This window comes from Microcaecilia unicolor, chromosome 4, assembly GCF_901765095.1.
Source record: "Microcaecilia unicolor chromosome 4, aMicUni1.1, whole genome shotgun sequence".
NCBI lineage: Eukaryota > Metazoa > Chordata > Amphibia > Gymnophiona > Siphonopidae > Microcaecilia > Microcaecilia unicolor.
In genome coordinates this window covers 305,157,405-305,184,561 of record NC_044034.1, presented here as the reverse complement: position 1 = coordinate 305,184,561, position 27,157 = coordinate 305,157,405, and positions in this window count along the sequence as shown.

Here is a 27,157-nt window from a genome sequence, read left to right as displayed (position 1 = left end):
TAAAACATGGGCGTCTATTTTTTCCCAAAATACGGTTCGGTCCGCCCCTTCACGGACCCGTTCTTGGAGATAAATGCCCATGGAGATAGGCGTTTTCGTTCAATTATGCCCCTCCATATCACCCCTGTTTCTCCTTTCCTCCAGGGTATACATGTTCAGGTCAGTAAGCCTCTCCTTGTACTTCTTGCAATGCAAATCTCATACCATTTTTGTTGCTTTTCTTTGAACCACTTCAAGTCTTTTTACATCCTTAGTAAGATTCGGCCTCCAAAACTGAACACAATACTCCAAATGGGAAGTTGGCTGACAATCTTCAGGAAATCTGTTTTGTTCCCTTTTGAGAAAGCAATGCGAAACTCGGCCAGAGTCAAGGGAACGCGGCTTGTAGAGTGAATGATGTATGGGAATTGATCACGATTGATCACGAAGTCACGGGATTTGAGATCCCCCAGGGGAATCAGATATAGTTGAAAGACAGTGGCCTATCAGTAGGAATGATCACATGTGAATAGGTATATAATATATTAACCTTAGGCTGCCTTTTCAAGGTATGTTGCATTGCATCCTGGTGGGTCAACATTCATTATTTATACATGTGGTAACTTTTTTATTTGAGAAATGTATCAGTAGTGTACCCAACTACAGAGCAGCATGAGAGATATCTAGGAATTAACAATATTGTAATTTGTATAGAACGTATAGAAGGCTTATAAGACCTGCAGATATACATTTAGAGATATAAGTATACTTCATTAGTTAATACTGAAGCGTAAAGAGTTATCTATATAGGGAGTTTTGTGAACACAGTTATTGGCCTTCTATTAATACTGTATGGCAAGGTAACAGGCAACGTACACTGATATTTATCTGTGCTGCAGGAGACAGCAGAGTATGCACATACTTTTGTTTAATAAACAAGAAAACCTGGATGTGCACTGATGGTTCCCTTGCAGGATGTAATGGTACGAATTTATTAGAACTGAGCACATTTATATATATTATGTAATTAATTTGTTATAGAAAAAAATAGGTAAAGAAAAAATATTGAGTTATATTAGTTATAATTTATGTAAGGGTTCAATAGTAAGGTTATTGTGTGAACTTCCCATGGTTTCTACTCCCTCTAGGGTATCCACTCTATTGGCTATCTTCATGTCCATCTGCACAAAGGCAAACCTTTCCTTCCAATCCTTCAGTAATGTCTCTCACAAATATATTAAACAGCACTGACCCCTGAGGCACTCCACTATTCACCTTCCTTTCCTCCGAGCGGATTCCATTTACCACCACCCTCTGCCACCTGTCGGTCAACCAGTTTCTTATCCAGTTCACCACTTTGGGTCTTAAGTTCAGCCTTCTCAGCTTATTCATGAGTCTTCTGTGGGGGACCATATCAAAGGCTTTGTTGAAATCCAAGTAGATTACATCTAGCTCATGTCCTTCATCCAGTTCTTTGGTCACCCAGTCAAATAAGTCAATAAGGTTCGTTTAGATGGATTTTCCATTGGTAAAGCCATGTGCATCGGATCCTGTAACCCATTGAAGAGGGACCACATCAGCTTGTCTCCAGTCCCGAGGAACTTCTCCCATCTCTAAAAATCTATTCAATAAATCTTTAAGCGGTCCCACCAGGACTTCTCTGAGCTCCCTCAGTATCCTGGGATGTATCCCATCCAGGCCCATAGCTTTGTCCACTTTCAGATTCTCAAGCTGTTTATAAACGCTTTCTCCCATGAATGGCGCAATATCCAGTATGTAATAATTTTAAATAAATTGAAGGTGTGTAAGATGTTAATTAAAATCAGGGGAGCTGCAAAACACCAATCCCCTCCCCACTCCAGTATTTAAAAACCACAGTCATCATTCAGTTCAAACGCTGATCGTGGCATTTATAATTTTACCTACATATTCACTGCTACGCACTTATCCGGGTACAAGCAATATTCAGATTGATATCCAGATAAACTACTCAAATAAAATTAAGAAAGCTCTTTGTTTATTCAAAATTTATCTGGCTAGTTACCCTTTTAATGGACTGAATATTTCCACTAAACTGGAAACTCTGACCAGGCTTTGCCCCTGGACTGCCCTGGTACTACCCAGCAGTCTCACTGGATTTTCAGGGGTATTATCTGGATAATGACATTCAAATCTGGTGTGACCCTGGTGAACAGCACTTTTCTGGGTAGTATTCACAGCTACCCAGATAAGTGCTGCTGAATATTGGCCAATAAGTAAATAGGATCTGTAAAACAACAAACAAGACACAAACTACATTAGTAAAACATCTGCTAGAACATATATTATACACTGACGAGAGAGGGAAAGTCAACTTTAATTTATTAAAAGTTAATTTTGTTAGAGCACAAATTGCACTTATGATGCGACAATGTAAAGACATATAAATGCACTAGACAAAGCCTAGAGTTACAATTGAATACATTCTGGATCCACTTTTGTACTCTTCCCGTGACCCAAAAAAGAAAATACCCAGCTTCATCATATGATGCAAGAATTGTCAACCATTGAGCAAGCTCTCATGTGCATGCTTGAGAACACCTGGCCATTTTGCTAAATATTTACCGATAAGGTCTTATTACATCAGAAAGAGTAGATTTCTGTAATTAGTAACTTTCTGTAATTAGTAAGCCCTTCCTTTGGCTTAGCCTTCTGATATCTATCCATTGTGTGCCTTTCAAAGTACTTTTTCTTGCTTTTCAGCCTTGCTATAATTCCATTTCAGGAACCTCCTTACTTCAGTAAAGTCTTACACTTCTCTAAAAGATGACATATACCCTAAGCTACTACTCAAGATGTGTTGGTCTTCTCCAGTATTTTTGGATATACTTAACTCAAGTGTGAGGGAAGAAGTGTTTCCATAAAGATGGAAACTCTTTATGATATGTCCTCTATTGCAGAGGCATACTTTGGACAAACAAGTTCCAGCCAACCACCAACCAATCTCAAATGTACCTTTTATAGTGAAACTCTTGCAGAAAGCCATGACATAACAGGTTATAAAATTTTAGAATGTCACTTACTTTTTCCAGGGCTGGATAAAGTCCAGCTGATGCACTAAACACGACCCAGCAATAGTGCCCCTCAGCCCTTCCATTGCTTAACTGAAAAGACATCGACTCAATAAGTACTGAGAAATATCGAAACAAAACATTATATATATTTATAATGATTGGAAAAACAATGAAATTCATGTTGAAGGTGTGGCAGATGGCAGTGAAAGAGTTTAGGGTCTGATGGCTAGATTGTCATTTATAGAGAGAGTCTTAGAGAAGTCCTTATAATTTGGCTGGATCTCAGTGCTGCATTTGACATGACTGATCATTCACCACTGCTGTCAAGACTGGAACAGACAGGAATCATAGGCACAGCATTAAACTGGTTCCATTCATATTTCTCAAAGAGAGTACGTCAGGTATCTGTAAATGGCCTGTCCTCTGCTACCTAACCTTTTACTGTACGGAGTCGCTCAAGGGACTGCCCTTGTCCCAACTTTGTTTAAAAGTTTATTGCCCTAGTTACTTTTAGACCAGATTTAGGACTCAGTGCCTGTTTTTAACTGGTGACATCCAACTTGTTGTTCATGACAAATGGGATGTAATTTTCAAGCAAACTCTAGAAGCTGGAAAAAATCATAGTAGCTTGAATCTAGTAAGCTAAGTCTAAATCATCACAAATGTGAGATTCTCCAAGTTTCAAAACCAAGGGCACCCCCATTTCAGCCATCTATGTGGCAGTTCCTTTTGTCATTGAGGACTTCATTCTCTCATTATGTGTTGTCTGGAGTACCAGTTTGTCTTTTGCATCCCATATGTCGACGTTGGTTCTCAGAAAGATATGCTCCCACATGTGGTTCTTTGATCCTCTCGGTGCTTAAAGGCACTACTACATACAATAATCCGAGCAATTTATTACGAGTGTAATTCTCTACTCACAGGAAGTCAGTCTATCAAATACAAACACTACCGCTTATACAAAGCACAACCGTCCAGTCGATTTACAGTGCTGTGCTATGATGCACAATCATGTGTCTTCCCTTTTACAGGACCAGCACTGGCTTCCCATTTTGAGTCAGATTAAATTTAAGATTTTAATCGAAGCCTACTGCGCTTATTATACCGGAACCCCAGGCTATCTGTTTTGCACTGATTCTATATTCTTTAGTCAGTAATCTTAGATCTTCGTAGGCAGATCTCCTAACCATTCCATCTCTGTCTAGACTGTGGCTCAATGCCTCATGACATACTGTTTTCAGCTGTGTGGCCCTAACCTTCTGGAATGCTCTCCACTGGATGTTCAACCAAGGGTGGCTGACCATTCGGGCATCTGGGCAGTGTCTGAGAGCCCAGTGTAGTTGGGGGCCAAGTACCTCCTCCCGACATGTTCAACATGTCTCTCCCACTCCCACTCTGTCACCCTCCCCCCCCTACACACACACACTGTTTATCTCAACAGTCCCTTTCTCCATACAGGGACCCAGCTGTTTACCACTGAACGGAACCTTCTTTCTGCTGCAACCTGCCATTTTCTGACATAACTTCCTGCTTCTGCAAGGGTGGGCTAAGGTACAGAGATTCTGGTCAGTAGCAGACAGCCAGGACTCTGAACGGAGAAAGGGATTTTTAGGTAAATGCAAGGGGAGAGAGCCTGATCCAGGGACAGAGAGGAGAGGGAGGAGATGTTGGTCTTGGTAGGGGGGAGAGACGTGGGACCTAGGGAAGGGAGAGAGGGGGCAGAGATGGTGGACCTTAGGAGGGGGGCAGAAATGGTGCATCGAGGGGAGGGAGAAAGAATGAGAGGGAGAGATGTTGCATCAGGGGAAGGAGGAGAAAGATGTTGGATCTGGTGACGGGGGAGAGATGTAGAACCCAGGGCTAGAGGAGGAGGGATATGGGACCAAAGGGCGGGGGGGGGGGGCAAAACCCTCTTATTGCTCGGGGACCCAGATTTCTGTCAGTCTGCCCCTGTGTTCAACATGAAGCCTCATATAAGAATTTCAAGTTAGAGGTAAAGACCTGGCTTTTTAATCAAGCTTTTAATTGTCCTTTGGTCTAGGAAGATGATCCCCTTGTGTTCTGCTATCTACATGGCAACAAGACTTTCCTTGTGTATCTCTGCCAAAGAAGTCTTCTTAGTAGTTTTTTTTTCTGGGGGTTTTTTCCTGTTGTGTAATGCAACCCTTCCTTTTGTGGCATGTTGTTCATTTGAACTTGTGTCCATAATTTTCTTTTGTGTTTCAGTTTTTATTTAATTATAAACTGCTTTGAAAATAAGTTGAAAGGCAGCATGTCAAATATCAAACAAATAAAAATATAGAACCTGTAATTCTTTTGTTCATAACAGTATAAGAACTTATACTTTTTACAGCATTGTAAACTTTGTTTACTGCAATGTATTACCTTGACAAAATGTGAAATGTTATCTTTGATTTAATCATTCCCATACTAGTGTGAAAGAATGGAGAGGAGGCAGAAGAAAGCAGACCATGAGACAGCAGCTGCCTCCGCCATGTAAGCATAGCCCAAACGCCTAAAATGCCAGGATGCATTCATAACATTACATACTTCTTACTTAACACTAATAATAAGTTGCTTCATTGAAAGACATGTTCATTCAAAACTCTGTTAGCTCTTGAAATGCAGTTTATTATTATTAATATATTTGATAGTGTGTTTGTGTGTGTGTGTGTGTGTGTGTGTGTGTATACACAATTAACAGCACATATTTAAATGTTTTGAGAGGACATATTCCGTAACAGGACTACGAAAGTCCTGGGTGTAAACAGGGCCTTGTGAGAAGGTCTCACTTCTTGGGTCCATGTGGCACCAGGTTACCAGAATAATGAGGTATGATGCTACCTTATGATACAGAGCACCTCAATGCCTGCAATTGCTTTGATCTTTTAGGGGGGTTGTTACTAATGTGCTTTAAGGGAATAATTAAAGATTTTTACCTCTTAATGCACATTAAATTGCAAAACCATAAAGCACATTACTTTAAGGCACTGAGGGCTGTATAATGATGAGATGCAAAGCATGTAAATATATGCAAAACACCTAATTATTATGTAAATTGAATAATGCAGCTTGTGTTGAACACTGCAAGCTGCATTATATTTGGAAAGCTGAATTATTTTTCCAGCTCAGAAGCATCAGGCCACTAATATGTGGACCGAGGTTCCTAGGCGCCATCTTAGAAGCTATTGCCTTCAACAAGGCATGAGGTCCAAGGGTTCCCCCCACTCCATTCTTCTCTCTTACAAAAAAAAAATCCCCTAATTCCCCCAGACTGCTATCCCCTTGAAGACAAATAAGGGATGCACAGATCTTTGCAGAGGGGTGATTCCCTGAAAGTAGTAGCAGAGCTGGCGCTATATATGGCAAAGGGGGAATGTCCTTGAGACAGTCCGTGGGAGGGCAAAACATGCGTGTCAGACACTTTTAATCCTCCGAGCCAGATACAATCAAAAAGATGAGCATCATCATTTAAATTTGAGTTGAAAATAAATATATATGCTAATAATATAAATAGCCAAAGAGGAGGTAATCGGGTGAGCCAATGAAGAGGTGGGTGCTATATACACTGCTTCTCATCAGTATTGGCAATGAGCACCACTGAGGTTCCCAAAAGTTAACTGAACGAACAGAAGTGTATAACGGTAACTCTGAAAAGATTGTGGTGAAATTGAAGTGGGAGATTCGGAGCTGGCTTGAAATTGTTGGATATTTATAAGGAGGCTCCTGAAAATATCACTATTAAAGTTTTAGCCAAGGTGATAGGCATCTTTTAATAGTGACACCCATTGACTGGATTCTAGATGTATCTGTACCAGCTTCCAGAAAAAGCTGCAATTCTTGGGCCCTCGGATAAAGTCATCTCAGCAATGGATGAACTATATGGGTGGACAGTGCTAGATAGTTGTGAATAAAAACTCATAGCATCATAGCCTCAGCAGTGACCAAATCAGATTCAAAGGATCCAGAAAGAAGTTGCAAAGGAAAATCAAATCCATGAGCTTGATTCAGGTTGATTTAGAAAACCTTAACTGCTGGTTTCTGCACAGTCTGAAACAGACAACGTTATCACCTTTGAGAATATATTTCATTTCCACAGTACTAAATGCTTCATTATAAAACACATACAATGCATATGCATGAAATTTTTTAGTGCTTTTCAACTTTTCACTGGTCATGATCTGGTGAACTTCAGTAGAATAAATTCCGTGATCTTAATTGGCCTTGGTGTAAAGTTTGAACCTGTGCAGCTCATTAAAATTGTCTTGCCACTGGATGGATAGACAGAGGACTGACCAGTAGATATGCTCTTTTCAGACATGCTGAAAGTTGCTAACAACATGACTGAAACCATGGGAGAGAGAGGTCAGGTCACATTGCCAGTCTTGAGCTGGTTGCATTCCTGCTGTTTGCCACAAGGTTGGCTTGATTTAATCCTTCTTTTAGCAATGAGTGAAATGTTAATCTAAGATTGATCTTGTTATTGTTTCTAATGTGCTATTAACATAACTATAATTTAAAATAGTGAACCAACAAGGTACTTTTCCATCTGATGTTAACCATCCTCTAATTACTTTAATATTTTATTGGGTTTTGCTCATACCTTTTTCAGTAGTAACTCAAGGTAAGTTACATTTAAGTATACTGGGTATTCCCTGTTGCTGGAAGGCTCACAATCAAAGTTTGTACTTGAGGCAATGGAGGGTTAGGTGACTTACCCAAGGTCACAAGTAGCAGCAGTGGGATTTGAACCAGGCACCTCTGAATGTCACGAGCAGTGCTCTAACCACTGGACCACTCCTCCACTTCTTTAGTTTAATACCAAAGCCAGGTAAGGATCATAAGTATATGGCTACCTATCTGTTTATTTCTCTGCTCAACGTGGATTTAAAAATCTTGGCGAAAGTCTTGGCAATTAGACTGGGTGATATTTTGCCTTGCCTGGTCCACATTGACCAAGTGGGTTTTGTACACCACAGATACTCCACTTATAATGTTCGAAAAATTCTTGCTGCTTGGGAATATCACCTGCAACATAAACTACAAGCTCTGGCTCTTAGTTGTGATGCAGAAAAGGCTTTTGATTTAGCTCCTTGGCCTTTTCTCTTTAGAGTTTTGGAGCATTTTGGGTTTGTAGGGTTCTTTTTGCAACCATTTTTACATTATACTGTGGACCTACAGCTTCTGTGCTGGTTGATGGTTTGATCTCTGCTCCCTTCTCAATAAATTGTGGTACTAGGCAAGATTGCCTTCTTTCCAATGCCGTAGCGAGGGCAGCTGACACCCAGGGTGGGTCGCCGCTGCGCACCCTCCCCCCTCCGGACCGCACCCCCCCGGAGCACGTACTTACATCGGAAAGTGGCGCGGGACGAGCAGGAGGGCCGATCCGCCCCGACTGCACGTTGCTGGGAGCTGCGTTGGCTCCGCTGGTTCCCTGCTCGCTCTGCCCCGGAACAGGAAGTAACCTGTTCCAGGGCAGAGGGAGCAGGGAACCAGCAGAGCCGACACCCCGCCCAGCGGCGTGCACCCGGGGCAGACCGCCCCACTGCCCCCCCTTCCTACGCCACTGCCTCTTTCTCCAATGTTGTTTGTTCTATTCCTTGAGCCCCTGTTAGAAAGTATTAAACTGTATCCCAATATTCCTGGAGTGAACTGAGGGGCCCAGAACTGAAGTCTATGGCCTTTGCGGATGAATATTTGTGATCCTTACTAGACCCGTGGAGATAATTCCTCATTTTGCTGCAACTTTTTGACTCTTTTGGATTGTCAGTGGGCTTTAAATTAAATTATCAAAAGACAGTTGCTATTCCAATTAATATTTCTCCTGCTGTTTGTGCACACGCTAATCTTCCCTTTCAATGAGGGAGGGGGATTCTACTCGCTACTTGGGTATTCAGTTACCAAAAACTTTGAATAAAATATATGATGCTAACATTGCCTTTAATGATATTCACAAAGAATGTATTACAAAACTGGTCAATTTACTTTTATCTATGCTGGGGCATCTAGCATTGATCAGGATGGTGTTCTTGCCTACATGACTATATATTTTTCAAACTATCCCAATTCTGTTGCTTAGAACAGACAAATGTCAACATTTGGTGCAGAGTTTTCTATGGAGGGGGACCAAAGCTCACTTTCCACATAAGCAGCTTACTTACTCCCCGGTTTGGGCCTACCAGATTTGGATCTTTATTGTAAATCCTGCCACCTACGGCAAATCTCAGACTGGATAAAAAGGACTGATTATTATACTCCAATCCAATTTGAAGCAGCTTTAATCTCTCCATTAGCAACAAATTATGTTTTGCACACTGCACCAGGTAAGTTGCCCTGCCATTTAAAAACCAGTTGTTTGATTGCTGCTTTGAGGAGAGTTTGGTCGTGGCTCTGCAAAGCAAAACATATTGGCAGAAGATTAACACTCTAAGGTAACCAGGATTTTCCAGTGGGAATCTCCAGTATGTCTTTCCAAATCTGGTCCCATAAGGGTGTATCCTTGTTGAAGCATTGCGTTGATGCTGATGGAAGACCCCTTCCTTTTGATAAACTTTATGTTGACTACCAATTAGTTTGGCATACTTGCAGATGAGGCACTATATTTCTTCGTTACTCACCTTAGCATTGACTGAAGATGCATCTGAATAATTAGGGGAGGTTTTCCTGCTGAGTGGTGACAGAACTCCAACAGTATCCTTCTAGTTCAATGTTCTAAGGGCTGATTTATCATCCCTGAGTTTTCAAATCTGGCTGAAGCCTGGTCTAGAAACTTAGGCACACCAATTTCAGCAGATTTGTTACAGCAATGTTTATGTAAACCTTTAGTAAAATTGACTTCTACAGTATATCAGGAACAGCAATATTAATTTCTTTACAGAGCCTATATATCACCTCGCAGACCAGCACAAAGTAGTCAATGTTTAAAATGTGTGGAATGTGAAGCAACTCTAGGACACATGTTTTGGTCATGCCCTGTGATTTGCACCTCCCACTTTTGGCTATTATTTACTTGTTTGACTGTTATGTTCCTGTTGTACCCAAACCAAATAATACTACATGTAACATCCTGCATTATTTGTTCTTGGAGGCCAGGAGAGTCATTTTGATATAATGGCTGAGTGATATTGCACCCACCCAGACTCAATAGCTGAATTTGCTGAATGCTGTAATGATTATGGAATGCCACAAGGTGGGTTAGAAATTGTGGACAGTATTACCACATACGGCATATAGTTTGAACTGTTAATTTTGTAACTCAGGACATGGCTCCCAAACCAAGCTTGGATAAGAGTCCACCAAACCTGGAAGTTCAGTTCATCGGTCATGGGGAAAGGAGAAGTGGGTAGGTAGTGGGATGTGGGATATGGGAGAAAAGGAACAGAAAAAAATGTTATCCTTCTTCATGTATGGATAGCTGTTGTTTTCTTTTTTTCAATTAAAAATATATATTGAAAAAAAAATTAAGGTAAAGGAATTTGATAATTTTAAACCAACTAAGGAATGGGAGAAGAAAAGGAAGGAGGATTATTTCTTAAATGTTACTGGGCATAAAACGGTGTTCTGAGTGTAGAAATATGCATTTATAAAATTGCCAGTGCGTGCTTCTGATACATAGCACCCAGTTTTCCTGGAACAGATGTCGGGTGGAACTGGGGTAGCGCTATTATAAAATACATGTGTCCAAGTGGGCCCACAAAAGTGGCTCAGATCTATTCCATGGGGTAACAGTTCAGGAACATTTTTGGTAGCTTTTCTGTGGTGAAGCCTGTGATCAACTTGATGGATTCATGGAGCTACAGAGCAAATTTTTGTATTTTGTTAGGTCCAGAGGGCAGGGGGAAATCTGCTGAAACTCTAGGTAGGGGCCCAACCTGCCCTGTTATGCAGGTAGCATAAGTGGCTTTGAATGTCAGGTCTTACATTTGTAATAATAGTTCTATAATGAGCATTGTAGTAGTTTGTGGAAAGATGTGGTATGCTTGATCATAAAGTCTTTATAAAGGGACAAAATGACTGTTTAAACCTGCTTCCTGTGAAAATACACTTGTGTTCAGCTGTGGTGGAAACATGCTGACTTTCTTTAATAGTCCAACTACATTTAAAACATTAACTAACAAAAAGGACCGGGGAAATAGTCTCATTTTTTTAATTAGTCATTGTAGTTATAAGCTTTCATCAAGCCTGGGGCAGCGCATTTTTCAGAGAGGAAAGGAAGGAACCCCTTATGAATCACAGGAGATAACTAAAGGCAGTTGTTCTAGGGAAGGAAGAAGAGAGATTTGAAGTGGGAGCTGGGTCTCAGATCTTTTATACAGCAACGTACAGCACTGCCACTAGGTCATCGGAGCAACTACAGGAGCGGAACTATCTATCTCACTGTGAAAACAATTCATTATTTGCAGGAAATCTATTACCATATGGTATGCCAGTGGAAATCTATTTCCTCATATGTCTGGATCCATGATGGAATCATAAGCATAATATGCCAGAGGCATATTGTACAAATGGAATAAGGAGTACCAGCAGTCATATCAATTATCTATTAAAAGAGAGAAATACAAAAAGAATGGACACACGAGCCTCCCACTCTGGAAGTGGTGGAAGGAAAAGTGCTGTAGAACATTTTGAAAAGCAAAGAGGATCCATAGTGGTGGAAAGGCAAGGGTAAGACAGAGATCATGTAGAGTGTGCAGCAAGAAGGAAAAGGGCTAAACGTAAGTGGGACTTGCTGTCTATATTCTGTCATTGTAGGATTTGTGGGTAGAGGACAATACCAGGAACTGCTGTGTCTTACATATAACACAGTGTGAGTGGTAATTAAAGTATTCTAAAGAACTAGCTGATACTGGCACCAAGGCCTTAAATAATGAGACCTATTTGGCATATGAAGAATAATTTTAAAACAGGCTAGCTAGATTGTAAGAAGGCGCCTCTTTGTAGCCTATTTTATAAAGACACGTGAGTTGCCGATGTGTCTTTTGTAAAATACCAGCACGAATTCTACAGAAATGGCCCCTAAAAGGAAGTCATAGATATTTACACCCGCTCAAAAGCAGGCATAAATGTTCACAGGGCTACAGTGGGACAACAGTGTCTCGTCACAACTGGCCAAACTACATTGGCTCCCTATAATGGAAAGAATCAGGTTCAAAGTCACCTGTATAGTTTTAAAAATCTTATATGGCATCACATCCTGCCTGCTGATTAACAGATCATTGCTGTGCCTGGTCCAGTCACAGAGACCGAAAGACCAGCAGTTCTTATCCTCTCAAACTTATAAAGGGACTAGATCTCAGAAGACTTTCAATTCGCTCTTCCCTGTAGTTTGAACTTCCCTACAGAACTCCCTTCCTATCTCTATCAGAACAGATAACAACTACTTCAGCTTTAGGAAGAAGTTAAAAATCTTTGTTTTCCAAAACACTGCTTCGTGAGTTACCATCTCCTGCTTGGTTACATCTCTGTTCTCCTCACTGTCCAGTGGCGTTCCTAGGGCGGCTGACACCCGGGGTGGATCGCCGATGGGCCCCCCCCCCCCAGGTGCAGCGCTCCCCCCGGTGAAACGACCCCCCCCCCCCCCCCGGGTGCATTTTTACCTACTGTGGGGATGCCGCACGCCTGTCGGCTTCGCTCGTTCCATGCTCCCTCTGCCCCAGAACAGGAAGTAACCTGTTCCGGGGCAGAGGGAAAATGGAATGAGCAGCGCTGACAGGCACGTGGCACCTCCCCAGCAGCGTGCACCCGGGGCGGACCGCACCCACCGCCCCCCCCCCTAGAAACGCCACTGTCTATCAACCTATTTCCCTCATGCAATGTACTAATTACCAAAATCTAATTTTGTAAAATGCACTGAACTCTTACAAGGGGATTTTAGTGGTATATAAGACTTATTTGAATTGAATTGCATAAATAATACGTGTGTAAATGGTGCCTTCTCCCACTCCGCCCAAACATACGTTAAGCTCAGTATATATATTCTTGTCACTCTGCATATTGTACTTGTGTGGTAAATTTATAAGAGTTCAGGAAAAAAGCACAAAGGGCTCTCAAGAATGGGACAAGCTTGCTTTATTAATGACCCGACACGGGCCGTGTTTCGGCATGACCAATGCCTGCTTCAGGGGTCAATTCAAGAAATAGTAGATGCGTGAGTACTTGCTCAAATGTTAGGTGTTATGGCTCAATATAATAGTAGTCTGCTCTGGATTAAAACAATGAAACTCTACAGCATTTTCAAATGCTGAGAAAATGCGCCAAAAAATAAACACGCTCATGCGCATTGCACTCCAGGCAGTGTGTATAAACACAGTTTTGCTGACAGCCTTGCTGCTGAATCACTCTGTGAGGCTGACTGCCATCTTTTGGCATATGTTGATTTAAACCAAGGAAGTGAAGTTGTTTATACACACAGCCTGGAGTGCAATGCGCATGAGCGTGTTTAATTTGGGCGCAATTTCTCAACATTTGGAAACACTTTGGGTTTTCACTGTTTTATTCCAGAGCAGACTACTATTATATTGACATCAGCTTTATTAGTCCCAGATTTACTCCACACTTCATCCAAATTTTTCAAACACTTCACAATTCTCCAAAATATTCATACAACTCTTGCCTCAGTAGTGCATAATTGTCCCACAATGATTTTTGGGCAATACTAACAGCACTCACTTCTTCATCGGCATAAATACTTTTGTTATTAATATGCTCAAAGTACTTATCTTTGGTATTTTCGGACTGGGGGTGTTACGCTGTCCGACACACATGTTTCGCCATTAGGCTTTATCAAGGACTTCCCCCATACGTCGTTCCAGCGCCAGCTCAACCAATTGGTTTTGGATACTATTATATTGAGCCATAACACCTATCATTTGAGCAACTACTCACAAATCTAGTGTTGCTTGAATTGACTCCTGAAGCAGGCGTTGGTCATGCCAAAACACGACCTGTGACAGGTCATTAATAAAGCACACGTGCCCCGTTCTTGAGAGCCCTTTATGCTTTTTTCCTGGACTGTTTCTGTTGTGCACTTTGACTCTCTCTGTTGCATGTTGCTCTAAATTTATAAGGGACATTTTATTTGTGGATACTTTTATATACAAGCAAAAATGTCTTTATAAAATTAATGTATGTGTATTTTTTTTGCCTATATAACTGGACTGCAGAAGTAATAAAAAGACCTTCAGTGGAAATGTGTCCTTCTTAAGTAGCCTGATTGTTCTGAAGTCCATCTCTTAGCTCATGTAAAAAGTTACAGGACCCAGTACAAAATAAAATTTATTCCAAAACATGTTTCATATTGTGGTGCGTTAGTTCATTTTGAGGTTTACCTAACTTACAAACGTCTGCCTTGCTGTTCTGCTATATACTTAGAATGTTTCTGGTTAAGGACCACAACTGGGGGACTATATCTTATGACCCATCTCCAAGACTTCCCAGATCTATTAATAAGTCCAAACACATGGTGAGGTACACAAATGAATCAACCTGCATTGTCTAGCTGTTATTGTGTGTAACAGAGTTTTGCTTCATTGGAAAAATGTTGGAAAGCCTTCTCCTGAATGAAACCATTAACCTTTGTAAATTCCAAGGTATTTCCACAAAATCAATTTGCATTTTAAAAGCTAAGCCAACCGCAAAGCCCATCCGGGCCGGATTTGTTCTTTTAGGTTGCCTTTCCACAGTACTAATATACTTGTTGTATTCTATTGGCTAGCAGTGCAGTCTTTGCTTGTTTGTTGCTAACAGCCTGAGGAAGAAATAGTTGGAAATGCTATGGGAGCCAGCTGTGAGGTTATCGGAAACAGGCTCCCAGAATTCTGCTCCATAGCCCCCTCTTCAAGTCTCTCGGAAACATGTGAGCTATGTCAGCTAAAAAAAAATTTACCTGTCTTCCTACCATGACATTTAGCAAAATATTGCTATAGCTTTTATTGTGCCTTTCATTTTATCAAACTAAAAGTCTCCTAAAATTTTTAACTCTGGTCAGCAGCAGGTATTTTGCTGCTATTGATTTATGCTGAGGATCAGGAGGAAAGTTGCTCACCACAAGTGCATCACAAATTCTGAAGTTTTGGGTCATTTGCCTGACCTTGTATATTTTCAGATCTTTTTGAGAATTAAGATTTTGCATCTTTCACCATCCGTTCTTGTCTATGGCATGATGAGACAAGCCCTTTGTATCATTATTGCATGGGCTCCCAGTCTTTTTCCTGGCTTACCAATTACAACTGGGAGCATCAAAATTGTTCTGGAAAATTCCATGGCATGCTTATAAACTGCATGTAGTAACTGTAATGTTCATTACAAAGTTGAAGAGATGTTTTGTTAGTTTCATATTTTAAGATATTGTACACTCCACTTGCTTTAATTACAGGGAGTAAAAAGGGCTTGGTTTATGAAGCATTACTGCCAACTTTTTCCCCATAGGAAGAACCATTTAAAAATTATGTGCAAAGTTTCTGCCCTAAATTAAGTATTATGATTTCTGTGTATTAGTGTTTTGGGTTAATTAAAAAATAAATTAGGTCAATATTCAAAGCAACTTAACCAGCCAGAAATGGCTCCTGGCCAGTTAAATCACTTTTATGGGGCTAACCGGTCATATTCAGTGACAACTGGACAGTGCCACTGAAAATGTCCGGTTAGCACCCAAAGTGAAACCAGTTATTTTATGGGCAGTCCAGGGTGGAGTCTCAGCATTGGCCGGTTAAGTGCCGATATTCAGCACTTAATAAGCCAAGGTAACCACATAAATAGGGCCACATAAAAGTCAGTCCTATCTTTATGCAGTTCACCATAGCTGGTTAAAAGCTGAATATCGCACTTAACCAGCTACGATTTCACTCGCTTTGTATACCTGGAAATTCAAAGCCAGGGGTGGACTGACCATTCGGGCAGCCAGGCAGTGCCTGAGGGCCCAGAGCAGCAGGGGGCCAGTGCTTCCCCCTAGGTGATCCAGAATTTCTTGTCTCTTCCATTCTTCTCCTTCTATCCCCTCCCCCTACTAGCTACCTTAAACATTGCCTTCTAGGAGGTCTCTGGTACCAACAGCAATCAGACACTGCCTGCAGGGTGCTCAGAGCATCTCTTCTATTCCAACCTGCCCCTCTGACACAAGTTTCTGTTTTTTGAGGGGGCAGGTTGTGACAGGAGAGAGACGCCAAGCAGGCATCATCCAATTGCTGCTGGTGACCGAGACCACATAGAAGATTCTGTTTAAGGTAGACTGGGGGGAGGGAGAAAAGTGGAAGAGATAAGTAGAAAGGCAAAATAGACTGCTTTTTCCTGCTCCTGCCCTGCTGGCTGGCTTTCTCCACAAACTACAGCTCCCCATACCCAATCATGGAACTGGAGCACAGGTGTGATCTGAGAGTTCAAACAGCCCTGGGTCTGTGGGCCTTTCTCTAGCCTTTGCTCCTCATCCCAGCAGGCTCTTGAGCAGACTCCAGCAGCCCCAGCAACCCAGACAGTGACCATCATCTGCAGCACCCAGAGCCTGAACTCATCATCACCCACAGTCATCCAACGCCCTTCCTATCCTACAGGACCCTAGGGTCACATTAAGGTAGACTGTGGGAGGTTGTGTGGAAGGTGACAATGGAGGGAGAGAGAGAAGGTGAGATTTTGGACTTGGGGGTTAAGGGAGAAGGGAAGAAAAAGAGAAATAGAAATGATGGACCCTGGTGGGTGGAGGTGGGATAAAGGTGGAGAGAAGAAATAGAAAAATGATGGACTGGGGGAGAAGGAAGAGAAATAATGACTGGGGGAGGGAAGAAAGATAATCAACCTGGGATGGGGGAAGAAATAGAGAAATGATGGACAAGGGAGGCAGGGAGGAAAGAGAGAGAGAGAAGTGAGGAGGGGGAAGACACGGACCCTAGGGGAGGAAAGAAATGATTGATGGGAGGGGAGGCGAGGGATGGAAGAAGAGAGAGAAATGATGGACCTAGGGAAGAAGAGGAGGGAGAAAGAGATGTTGGCCCAAAGAGGCATGGAGGAAAGAGGAAGGAAGAGATGTTGGCCCATAGAGGCAAGGAAGGAAGGATGAGAGAGAGAGATGGTACAGGAAGATGCTGGAGGATAGAGAGAAGAGGTCATGGGGCATTCTCAATGAGATGACGGGAGGATAGTAAGTACAGAAGGTAAAACTGGTAATAGAAAGTAGAGGAAACACAGAGGGGATTAGGAGGCTAGGAAAGGAGTGAGATGGTTGTTGGGAGAGCTAGGGGGTGAGAGAAGGAGATGAAAAGTTGATAGGTGTTTGAATAATAAAAAGAAGGAGATAGAGGACTGCAGGGTGAGAAAGCCAATGAAATTTGAGTTGACAGTGAGGCAGAAAAGAGCTAAAAGGGAAAAAATCAATATGTCAGAGACAGAGGTAATAAGGGAAAGGATCAAGACAGGAGGAGAGAAGAGAAATGACAAATAGCAGCCCTTGGAAAAGGAGTTAGAAAAAGACAGTCAGGAAAGTAGAAAAGAAAAACTAGTACTATCACAATGGGAAAACAAAATGTCCAGACAACAAAAGTAGAAAAAAGTATTTTATTTTGAATTTATTAACTAGATTATGTTAGTTTGGGAAATATACATTGTGGATGTCTTTGTATTATATTCAGTGTAAGAGGAAATGCATTTCTGTTTTTATTTCTCCTGTGTTTTGTGGTACATGCCTAGTTTGACTTCTTGAGGTTCCCAGTTCAATTTTTGTCTTTATTTCTCTATTTCTAATTTGTGATCCCTTGTTCTGTATTTGGTGAGGGTCTGTATGTTTTGTATGTGAATGAGGTACAGTATTCTGTGGCCATGTAGTTTCTGTGTACAGATCTGTAGCTCTCCCACTTTTTCTGTTTTACCATTACTAGATGGTGTATTGGTACATAAGTACATAAGTACATAAGTAGTGCCATACTGGGAAAGACCAAAGGTCCATCTAGCCCAGCATCCTGTCACCGACAGTGGCCAATCCAGGTCAAGGGCACCTGGCACGCTCCCCAAACGTAAAAACATTCCAGACAAGTTATACCTAAAAATGCGGAATTTTTCCAAGTCCATTTAATAGCGGTCTATGGACTTGTCCTTTAGGAATCTATCTAACCCCTTTTTAAACTCCGTCAAGCTAACCGCCCGTACCACGTTCTCCGGCAATGAATTCCAGAGTCTAATTACACGTTGGGTGAAGAAAAATTTTCTCCGATTCGTTTTAAATTTACCACACTGTAGCTTCAACTCATGCCCTCTAGTCCTAGTATTTTTGGATAGCGTGAACAGTCGCTTCACATCCACCCGATCCATTCCACTCATTATTTTATACACTTCTATCATATCTCCCCTCAGCCGTCTCTTCTCCAAGCTGAAAAGCCCTAGCCTTCTCAGCCTCTCTTCATAGGAAAGTCGTCCCATCCCCACTATCATTTTCGTCGTCCTTCGCTGTACCTTTTCCAATTCTACTATATCTTTTTTGAGATACGGAGACCAGTACTGAACACAATACTCCAGGTGCGGTCGCACCATGGAGCGATACAACGGCATTATAACATCCGCACACCTGGACTCCATACCCTTCCTAATAACACCCAACATTATATTCGCTTTCCTAGCCGCAGCAGCACACTGAGCAGAAGGTTTCAGCGTATCATCGACGACGACACCCAGATCCCTTTCTTGATCCGTAACTCCTAACGCGGAACCTTGCAAGACGTAGCTATAATTCGGGTTCCTCTTACCCACATGCATCACTTTGCACTTGTCAACATTGAACTTCATCTGCCACTTGCACGCCCATTCTCCCAGTCTCTAGTTCTACTTATTCATAGGTAGGGTTCTTACTGTTTGAATCACAGGAATTAATGCTACTGTTGTATGACATGTTTGTACATGTATGTTAGGATTTTTGTTCAGGTATTGTATTATTTCACAATGTGCTTGGTAATAGAGAGATTCATGTTGCAATTCCTCAGATGACATTAAAATCAGGATATTTGTTTGTATGGTACCTTCCTGAAGAAATGTCTTACATCTGATCTGTGCCAGTTTGGGTGGGAGGGAGAGATTTTTGTGGATACAGATCACGTTTATATTTAACTCATAAAATCTGCTATAAATTGTGTCAGCCTACAGGTCTGTAAGGGTCATGCATGTAGTTTATCACATCAGCGATGTGCCCCAAGTGTGCCCCAAGTGAAAAAAAGTTGAGAACCACTTCATTAGAGCCTCAGCAGCATTTAGTGTACCTGAATTTAACCCACCTTGAGCTACTATGGAGTCACCAGACCCCTGTCCACCTCTCCCTCTCCATCATAAATATACAAAAATACCTCTACAAGTTGCTAGATCCCCTTCCTTCCCTCTTTAAAAATGTTCCCCATGGCCACCAGCCCTCTTTCCTCCCTTCTTTTATATTTTAAAATGCATAAAACTATTTCTTGTTTACAAAATAAGATACTAGCATTCACCATCCTTTTCTTCCTACTGGCCATAAAAGTAATGTACTTGTTTAGAGACCTCACTACTGTACTTTTTTTTTGAATAGGAGGTATGGAGAATTCCTAGACAGCACTCTTATTGCTGGTGGGGAAACCCCCTACCAATATATATATATATATATATATATTTTTTTTTTTTTTAAATTTAATGTAAAGAGTATGGGGCAGCCTGGCAGGAGAGGGAGTGGATAGTTTTATATGTATTAAGTTGTAGCAGAAGAAAGAGAAGGGTTCTGATTGCCACAGGGAGTGAGCTTTAGAAATGTTATGTTAGATGCAGAATCAATAATATCTGTTAGATGGAAGATTGGGGATGCCCAGATCACTGTCTGTCTGCCTCTGTTTCTACATCTTAAATTACCCACCTTGCTTTACTTTTTTCACTTTTTTCAAAGTAATTTCCACTTGGAGTGGAGGAGTGGCCTAGTGGTTAGGGTGGTGGACTTTGGTCCTGGGGAACTGTGGAACTGAGTTCGATTCCCGGCACAGGCAGCTCCTTGTGACTCTGGGCAAGTCACTTAACCCTCCATTGCCTGCCGCATTGAGCCTGCCATGAGTGGGAAAGCGCAGGGTACAAATGTAACAAACAACAAAGGTGCATGCAGATTAGCAAATTAACAATAAACATTAAACAAAACCCCTAAGCAAAACAGAGTTGCCTACTTAACTTTCAAAATATTATATAATCATAAAAACACAGGAAAAGAAAAATTAGGAAATCCAGAGCCCAAAAGGAAATACACGGGCCAAACTGGTCCATTCCAATATCAGATTATAAACAAAGACTAAGATTAATCTTCCATAAGAGAACAAACAACCATTGGAAATCCAATTGCCCCCCCTTCTCATACCACCACTACCACCTCTGAAGTTGATCTGTCCTCCCCAGTGACAGCAAGCCTCCCTCTCACACCCTTCCCTTGACCAAGCTGATCCCCGTCCCCTACCCTTCCTCCATGCAGGATAGGTGCCCCAGAGCCTACATGCAATTCCTGGTGGTGCAGTGGGGGCGATCAGGGCAGGAGCAAAGCCCACTCACTCCTGCCCCTTTTGGTAGCACACGGCTGCTGCAAGAGGTCACAGCAGCCATTTTTCTAAGGCAGCAGCAAGATGTGGGAGTGAGTGGGCTTGGTTCCTGTCCTGATCGCCCCCACAGCTTTTGAGCTATCCTAAATTCGCACACTTAGTTATGTGGGTGCTGGCACTCAATATTGCTGGCACCTGCATAACTGATGGCTCCTCCCCAATGCTACTCCCTGTACCGCCCCTGACATGCCCTTTTTTAAATGGCCAATCAGAGCTGACATTCAGCAGCACTGCCCTGTTAAGTGCTGCTGAATATAGGTGGTTGGGCAGCCAAGAGAGATTAAAGAAGGAAAGAGATTATCCTGCCCACTTAGATTAATTTGAATATTAGGCCCAATGTAAGTTTGTATATACAAAACAAATATTCAAATAAATGATATCCAATTATATGTTTTCACAGGATCATTCTGGGAAAGGTAGTGTTGGGCTGATCATAATTAAGTTTGTCAAAATCATGAGGGTGGAGTGGGGTGAGAGGGGTGCACTTAAGTATTTAGGGGTCTGAAAGATACATTGCAATTAAGTGCAAGGCTGAAGGTTTGCCTAGGGCACCTACTACTGTTGTACTGGTCCTTACTATCTAGGGTGGGGGTTAAAGAATGGTAATATTAGAAATATTATAATTATCATAATCTCCTTAGCACACATCGTTTGCACACACTATTATACAGAGACACCTAAAGGACAATCTCTAGTCCTTGGAGTTAAACTCTAGTCAAGACAGATAGTGCATACAATGAAAACACTAGAGGCTTTGGTATAAGATAGCAAGACCATGATACGATGTAAGAAAGTAAGGGGGTAAGTATAGCCCTTTTTTCATATTCCTATTGCAGAGACTTGGACATGTGATATGTGACGCATCAGCAAGAGTTTTCTACCAGTCAGTATGATCAAGTCTCTCTGGGACACTATAAGAAATGACAGAGGCTGGTGGCACCCATAGATAACTAGTTTATGTGGCATAAGATTTCTGAAGAAATGGACTAGTTTCTTGAACAGTTTATGCCTCAATGCATTGTTTAATCTGTAAAGTGCCATTTCTTTCTGTCATTTTGTTATTGCAATACATTACTGCCCTCGGCAGAAAACGTATCAAAATTCTTTGACTCACAGATTACATCTCTCCAGTCATCTTTCCCTATCCTGAAAACTAACAGCAGTCCCTCATTTCTACCTGACATTTACCAATTAGATAAGAACATCACAGGCTCTTCCTCTTGGTCAACTTTTCAGGAACAATCATTAACCACCTCTCTAAAGTCATGTCATCTATGAAATCTAACACTTGCTCTTTGGACCCTCTCTCTTCTTGGTTTAAAGCATCTCATCATGGATCATCCCTAACGGACCTCTCACTAGTTAACCAGCAGTTGTCCAACATCCATCTGAGTGTTCTCCACTTCCCTTTCCCTTATTGCCACCCCACCCCGCTCTTTCCTCCTAGAAGCGCTTAGTACAGCTATTCGTGAGTTCTTTTCAATTTCTGAAGAATTTGTATTTCTTTTTCTCCCCCTCCCCCCCTTGTAAACCGCCTTGTTCAGTATGTCTGCTGAGGCAGTATAGGAACTCTACAAAAAACAATATGAATACTCTGGAAGTTTTCTTCATAAGAAAAAATGACTGCAAATGATCTATATTAAATGATATCAAATGAGAATGCCCTCCCGCAGGAGGTGGTGGAGATGAAAACGGTAATGGAATTCAAACATACGTGGGATAAACACAAAGGAATCCTGTTTAGAAGGAATGGATCCATGGAATCTTAGCGGAGATTAGGTGGGGACGCCGGTAATTGGGAAGCAAAACCGGTGCTGGACAAACTTCTACGGTCTATGCCCTGATCGTGACTGAATAGATACGGATGGGCTTGAGTGTAAATTTTAAGAGGCTTCGATGTTAGCTTCAGAACTTTTAGTACAAGAAGAGTGCTGGGCAGACTTCTATGGTCTGTGCCCTGAGAATGGCAAGGACAAATCAAACTCGGGTATACATATAAAGTATCACATACCATGTAAAATGAGTTTATCTTGTTGGGCAGATTTATCTGCCATCATTTACAATGTTACTATGTATTAAATACACTTCTTTTACAGAAGAACTCTTTTTTACTTGAATGAATAACCTCTTTGTTAATAATGATCAAGCACTACCACTTCATTCCTTATGTCGATTATGGTCTCTCTATAGTCGATGAACTAATGTATACCACAATCCAATCTTTCACTCATGAAATAATATGCAATACCATAACGTATTCTTATTTACCATGTATGTATGCACCTAATGCACTGCCTTTTGTAATTCTGTTACCAGGAAATGGCAACCGCCATTATGGCAAATGTAAGCCACATTGAGCCTGCAAATCGGTGGGAAAATGTGGGATACAAATGCTACAAATAAATAAAGAAATAAAGAAATGCTGGAAATTCAGTGAAGTTCTCAGCTGAGGTACAGCTACAAGGCTGCATATTCAAAGACTGGCGGATCAGGCCAGGAGAGGCTTATCTGAAAAACAAGGCTGTTTACTAAGGTGTGGGAACAGCAATGTTATATTTTAACTTCTAGTGTTTCACATGTTTACCAAGATCATTTTAGGTTCCTTATAGTTCCTCTTTAAAAAGAAAAGTAATGGTGGGATATGATTACCAAAGTACTGAACAGTACTTAATCTCATGTTTGCTAATTTAGTCACTCCCAGCCCTCCTTATTATTGCTTTTGGAGTCCTTCCATTTAAAAAGGCTATTCTTAAAGAAACTGGATGACTCACTGGATTGAGAGCTGAAGAGCCACTTGACCTCCAGTAGTCAAAGATAGTAAGTGACTAACATCTCACTGGTTTCTGGTGTTACCCCATTACTGCCTGCTGTGTTCTTAAATCCAGTAATGGGAGTCTGAATGGAGTTCAGGTAGCAAATAGAACTCATTAACATGGAAAGGTCATGTAATAAATGCAGTATATGTGATTTGAAGATCTCAGACCAGTGTTTGCAAGGCAGAAGTCCTGTACTTATCACTAAAATATCTCTTTGGCAGTTCCAGCAAATGAGTTAACATTTCATTTCTAAAGTAGGGCTGAGACACAGTAGTAGGTGGGATGGTATGTGGAAACAGTTTGCACTGTTACTGTCTTTCTTTACTTGATCTAGGGATAAATAATTTCAGGAAGGGATAATAAACCTGTTAGAATATCAATGAAATGCTTTGATGTCCCCATGCATACCCCCACCCTCCCACTCTGTCAGACTGTCAAAGTAATGCTTTGATGTTTCTCTTTTATATACTATCTGCTACCACATTTGCTTATTTCCGATCTGAGGAAGAAGGGCAACCTTCGAAAGCTAATCAAGAAATGTATTAAGTTATGTCTAATAAAAAAGGTATCATCTTATTTTCTTTTCAATGTTTTATTTTGTTTGATTTCTATTGATAACCAGGACGGGATAATTAAATTATCAATGCAATCTTTTAAGAATGACCTATATATCATTTTTGTTAGGGACTGTGAATATATTAGATATCCCACGAGATTTTTTTTTTTTTTTTTTTACTGAGACAAGTGTACTGTGAGAACGACCAAAAGCATTGAACTAATAGTTTATTTTAACTCTTGAGATTTCACTTTTAGTATTTGTAGACCCAGCTTTACTAGACCTGGGTTAAAGAAGTATTCTTTTCTTTTCTAATTCATTTGCCTGCAAAGAATATACAGAGAGCGTGATGAGGCAATGTTTAGGCATTTGTTTTGCACTGGGATTTGAAGCCCTCAGGCATTTAAGGTGTACCTTGCACAGCGTTGCATCAACTTCACACCCACCTTTGCTCACGTCAGTACTTGCTTATCGGCAGACTGAGACGCTTTTAATTTTTACACTTTCTTTAACTGGATATAGTAGAACCGCTCCCAGGGTTGCCCTCTGATTTACCGTGCTTTTGATATCATTCAGGTGTGTTCTTCTCATTTCCCTGCTCAATTCCTCTGGGAGGAAATGCTGTATTGGAAGCAGGAAATCCAAGGGGGGTGGGAGGAGAGGGGGCATTGCCAGGATTTAGCAGCTGACAGTAGTAGAGCCTCATCCCGCTTCCTGGAGTCAGAGAGGTGTAGATGGACAAGAGCAGATTTTATCAATTCATGACGTTGTTTCTTTGCAGGATGACAGGAAAAGAGGATATCTAATGGCAAGGCTTGACGTGAATGCAAAGGAAAATTGTAATAGACTGGCAGTTTTTAAAAGCATGATCAGCACACACAGAAGAAATATAGAAATCATCAGCATTTTAACCATTTTGATTCGTAAAGAAGTGACTCCTTCTGGCAGAGTAAGGCAATAATATTCATTTCAATAGTGCCACCATGCATGTGAAATGCCACAATAGATAAACCACATGCTTGCTGCATGTCTCTGCACCGAAGTGCTTACACTAAGTGGAGCACAGGAAGGTTAAGTTCTGGTAGTTGGCTCAGAATAACACAGAGTGGTGGGATGGGCAGTAGAAACAGGTTTCCAGGTTTGAAGCTTTGAGGTCCAATGGTTACAACATGCTGTAGCACTGCTAACAATGGGGGTTCTGGTCCGACTCCCCCTCCCCACTACTCAGGTTTTAAGAGCATAAGAAGTGTGCAATGGTCAGACAGCCTAAATGCAGGAAGCTACTAGATGATAAACGTCTTTCAGCCTACCACCTGCACTGAGAAGCAGGACATATCTGACCTACACTGGATTTACTTTATAGGGCTTGATTTATTTTTTTTTTGTACAGTCATGTTCCTACAGAATAGCCACACCAAGTTTCTCTCTTTATGAAATCCATTTGGATCCACAAGAATCATGGGAGTTACATTATTATATTAATAAATCTTGTGTTGTTTCATAATTTGTTCTACATAAATTATAAAATTAAAATACCCCTTGCTTTTACTCTTAAATGTAGTAACCTTTGCATGTTTTGGAATTAGCAATCAAGGCAGTGAAATATCATATCCCACCTATATTCCTGGAGGTTCCAAAAACATATTTCTCACAGGACAATTTAATGAGAAGAGGAAACTAAACACCCAGATTAAACTAGATTGATAGGGATCTACTATTATCATTGCCCTCTTGAGCAGGGGAGCTGTTTTCTAAGTCACTTAGAAAGTCTATTGCTGATATTGGACCCCGGGGTACCATTCTCATTCTCAATTACTCAATCCTCATTTACTTTGTTATTACTACTTAATGTATACATTTTGTACTATTAATCTCAATATGTTGTTAGCCACATTGAACCTGATCTATTGGGATAGTGTGGGCTATAAATGAAATAAATAAATAAATAAATAAATAAATAAATAAATAAATAAATAAATAAAGTCTTTTTGATTGATTGACAGGGATTTATTAACTGCCTTTATGAAGAGACTCACCCAAGGTGGTGTACAGCAGGTACAGTTTAACCTAAAACTTACAATTTTGTTTACAGCATATCCATAGTAAAATTGACCAAATATAAACATAAATACAATAAATGAGATAAACTTTTAAAAACAGCATTGAAACCTAATAATAGGACCAGGGCCGGTCTTAGCAAGTGCGGGGCCCTGTGCAGACCAAGTTGGTGGGGCCCCATCCTAGTCCCGCCCCTAGCCCCGCCACACCCTAGCTCCACCCCATTGATAAGATTATTCAATTTTTAGAAAAATTGTATTTATGAAATTTCAAATAAACACAAATGAAGTTAAACGTACAGAAAAACTGATTGAAATAATGAGCACAATGCTATCATGAAAACCCCCCTCCACAGAAATGATTCAGTTCAAGTCCACTACAATTAGTAGTTCCAATTCTCATAACAAAAAAGAATAAAGGAAAAATATTAAATCAAGGACGTGCTATGGACGTCATCTACTTAGATTTCAACACGGTTCCCCACAGGAGGCTCTTAAATAAACTAGACGGCCTGAAAATAGGACCCGAAGTGGTGAACTGGATTAGGAACTGGTTGACGGACAGACACCAGAGGGTGGTGGTGAATGGAGTTCGCTCGGAGGAAGGAAACGTGAGTAGTGGAGTGCCTCAGGGATCGGTGCTGGGGCCGATTCTGTTCAATATATTTGTGAGTGACATTGCCGAAGGGTTACAAGGTAAAGTTTGCCTTTTTGCGGATGACACCAAGATTTCCAACAGAGTGGACACCCCGGAGGGTGTGGAAAACATGAAAAAAGATCTGAAGAAGCTAGAAGAATGGTCTAACGTTTGGCAATTAAAATTCAATGCAAAGAAATGCAAAGTGATGCACTTAGGGAGTAGAAATCCAAGGGAGACGTATGTGTTAGGCGGGGAGAGTCTGATAGGCACGGACGGGGAGAGGGATCTTGGGGTGATAGTATCTGAGGACCTGAAGGCAACGAAACAGTGCGACAAGGCGGTGGCAGTAGCTAGAAGATTGCTAGGCTGTATAGAGAGGAGTGACCAGCAGAAGAAAGGAGGTTTTAATGCCCCTGTATAAGACGTTGGTGAGGCCCCACCTGGAGTATTGTGTTCAGTTTTGGAGGCCGTATCTTGCAAAGGATGTTA